At 39.5% G+C, this 2,625-nt stretch overlaps 1 non-coding gene across 1 annotated transcript; it reads right to left on the reverse strand.

The window, feature by feature from the left end:
- Positions 1-668: 668 nt before the first annotated feature.
- LOC148026395 (small nucleolar RNA SNORD36) lies at positions 669-736 on the reverse strand. The gene has a single exon (XR_015693002.1). It is a non-coding gene; the product is annotated as a small nucleolar RNA SNORD36 (small nucleolar RNA).
- Between the last annotated feature and the right edge of the window lie 1,889 nt (positions 737-2,625).

A 2,625-nucleotide genomic window follows, 5' to 3' on the forward strand; every position in this document is an offset into this window, starting at 1 on the left:
GTCCTTTCATAGCTCTCTACTGTCACTTCACTCTAGTCTTCACTTGAGTCTTCAACAGCTACTTCTTCCACTTCTTTCAGCTCTTTTGCACTTGTATTCACCTCTTTCCAAGGCTAGAAAACTTTCCCAAAGTCACACATACATTCCACAGAACACTTACAGAAGCATACAGAACAGTCTACAGAACAGTACCAGAACAGCTACAGTACAGAACAGAACAGAAGCAGAAGCTCTACAGAAGACCTACAGAAGGTCATCAAAACTACATAACTCATTCTCAAACCATTCCAAACTCTCACAAACCATTCAATAAGCTTTCACAAGATCTCATTCTTCATCAATCAATACTACTTCCCTCTTTACAGAAGACAATCAGAACAAAACAGACCAAAACAGAGCAAAACAGAACAAAACAGAATGTATACAGAACCAATCAGAACCTATCAGAACATCACAGAACCACCAACAAACATCATGATCTTCCAAAACACAATCATTATCATCTAAAATACTCTCAAACCACTTCCAAATCAATCAATCATCTCATAAAATCAACCATTCAGCTCTCAAAAACAACAAAAATCAGCCAAAAAACAAGTCATTTCAACACTCAACATATCCCCACACTTAATAAGGAAGCGTCCTCGCGACCCAGGAAAAAGGGAATACAAGTTCAGGGAAAAGCTCAACTTTGATCTTCAATATATTTTCAAAAAGAATTCATCCACCACGACCCCAACTTATAACCTGTTTCTGATAGAAAAATACAAAGAAAGGAAAACTCTTTATACATCAATACCTCTTATCAAACTAAAATCACAACAAATTTATAAAGGATATAAGAGTTTGCTTCTTCTTCATCTGCATCTGCTTCAACTCTCCAACCACGACCCCATCACCACAATTTTCCAAAACGTAGCTCGTACACGAAATCCAATAGGAAACCACCACGTTCATTTGACATAAATGAACTCACAACACAAACACTAATACACAACACAACCATCTGAATGACTCCTTCAAAAAGAGAGTTTTTCATTAAAAGCTTCCACCATACATTGGAAAGGTATCAATGAAGATGATCCCTCTTAAAAGATTGTTGTTGTCGGAATCGATCCATAGATAAGGATTCATCTACAAAGTTTTTAGGAGGATTTTGAAAAAATTGGAGACAACACATCCTTTCCAACAGGACCAAGTATCTGCTAGGCAAACAGAGGGCATGAAAATACAGTATCTCCAGCTGTTGGGAATCAATGCTAACATTGACATTCATGCACAACTTTGGAATAGGCTTTGAATCATTATGAGAGTGCCTATGCATATACGCCAGGTACCAAGCAAAATGAGCAGTTAATCTCACTGAGGGATCTGCAGACTGTGAATACTACTGAGCAAAATGAACATAATTCTGATAAGCTTGACTGGAAGCTGTCCATTCTCCTGGAATTACTGGCCAATTAATCTGCGGTCCTGTAAGGCAATCATCCGAACTCCATCCCCTTCTTCTGGAAATCTGATTATCAAACCCGTCACAGCCACTAACCAACTGAGGTGGTTGAGATATGGAAGTGTTAGGAGAGGGTAGTGGAATAAGGGAAAGTGGATGAAGGGAAGGATAGGAAAAATCATAAAAGGAAGAAAAGGTTAAAGAAGGAGTGACAGAAATTTGTAAGGAATCACTAAGGAACGGCGTTAACTGATAAATAGGAAATGTGGAGGGTACATTAATGGAGGGAGAAGGACAGGGTGGAGAAGGGGAAAATACCCTATCCTCAATAAAGGAACAATAAGTGAAAATGGGAATTTGAGGAAAAGATGAAGGTTGGAAAAGAAGTGGTAAAATTATTGTGGAATTAGATTGACAAAGGGAAATATATATAGCATAACAGTGAGCCATTTGTTGGTAATAGAGGAGGGTAGGAACAGAAGGTCCTAAGAGAGATCGTCTATGATAGGCATCAAAGAAGGTAGCATCAAACGGATTATGTTTGGAAAGATAGGTTAAGAGATCCATCCTCAGTTGGTTAGTACTCTGGGCAAAGGTAGGAGGTGTGTTTTGTCTTTGATTTAAGACCACCGAATCAATCATGGGATGCCACGAATTATCATGACAATCAGCCACTTTGGAGGAATAACTTTGGAACATGTCAGCTATGCGCAACTCCAAATGATTGATATACAAAACAGCCTGTAAGACCACATCCCCCACATACCATGCCATATCTACCTCATCTGGAATTAACAAATCTCCTCGAAGATACATGTACGACATCAACATGGTATCTGGTGTGACAGAATCTTCAAAGACCATTCTGACTACCTCTGTCAACAACTCAGCAGACCAAGCCCCACTCCAACCATCCTCTGGAAAAGGTAAATCCATCGTGGAAAGCTTCATGTAGAAGACCAACTTATGTAAGTGGTAGTGGACAAAGAAAGAATGGTCTGGTAAGACATATTCCTGAAACTGTTCAAAGGTAGACCATAACAAGTCCATTCTGGACTGCAATCTTTCCACTTTATCTTGGAATAGAGGGCACAAAGTAGCCTGTCTCTGAAGAGCAGCCAAGTCCTGCTAGGAAAGAGAAGGAATCAATGGAACAGGAGGGCTTGGAGGAACAG

Source organism: Lygodium microphyllum, chromosome 13 (genome assembly GCF_053477565.2).
Source record: "Lygodium microphyllum isolate KBCC chromosome 13, Lygodium_microphyllum_v1.1.10, whole genome shotgun sequence".
NCBI classification, from domain to species: domain Eukaryota; kingdom Viridiplantae; phylum Streptophyta; class Polypodiopsida; order Schizaeales; family Lygodiaceae; genus Lygodium; species Lygodium microphyllum.